The sequence below is a fragment of the Morus notabilis genome, unplaced genomic scaffold (assembly GCF_000414095.1).
Source record: "Morus notabilis unplaced genomic scaffold, ASM41409v2 Scaffold803, whole genome shotgun sequence".
NCBI lineage: Eukaryota > Viridiplantae > Streptophyta > Magnoliopsida > Rosales > Moraceae > Morus > Morus notabilis.
Genome location: NW_010359912.1, coordinates 189,772 through 190,682, shown reverse-complemented (window position 1 = coordinate 190,682; position 911 = coordinate 189,772).

The window sequence follows — 911 nt, the reverse complement described above, 5'->3', positions numbered from 1 at the left end:
ATTAATCTCAATTAATTCTTCAGGGTGTTACAGCTCCACCCCCCTTAGGCAATTTCGTCCCCGAAATTAAAGCTCACCTCAAAGTGCAAACAGATGCGGATAACGTTCCTGCATCGTCGTTTCAAGCTCCCATGTTGCTTCCTCAACACCATGGTGCTGCTACAGCACTTTCACTAACGGGATCTCACGATGACGCAGACTCTTCATCTTCCGGTCAATAGTCTGGACCGGTACCTCATCGTACATCGTGTCGTCCTGTATCGGAACGTCATACCATTGCACTACAGCTTCCGGATCAGGTTGACATTTCTGAAGCATGGAGACATGGAACACGTCATGCACATGAGATAATTTAGGCGGCAGGGCAAGACGGTACGCCACAACACCGACTCGCTGCACGATCGGGAATGGTCCAATATACCTTGGCGCAAGCTTCCCTTTCACACCAAACCGAGTAACTCCCTTACGTGGGGAAACCTTTAACAGAACAAAGTCGCCTTCTTGGAATTCCAAAGGCCTACGCCTTCTGTCAGCATAGCTCTTCTGTCGACTTTGAGCTGTCAACAGGCGTTCTCGAATCACAGCTATCTTCTCGTCATTCTCTTGAATGACATCCGGTCCAGTTGTAAGTCTATCCTCCGGTTCCAACCAACAAATGGGTGACCTACAAGGACGACCATACAACGCCTTGAACGGTGCCATACCGATACTGGCCTGATAGCTGTTATTGTAAGCGAACTCAGCTAGATGCAGGTATTTCTTCCAGTTTCCACCAAATTCCAAAATACAAGCACGAAGCATATCCTCCAGAATCTGAATAACTCTTTCAGATTGTCCATCCGTCTGGGGATGAAATGCAGTGCTAAAATTCAGATCTGTTCCCATGGCTTCTTGGAAACTCCTCCAATACC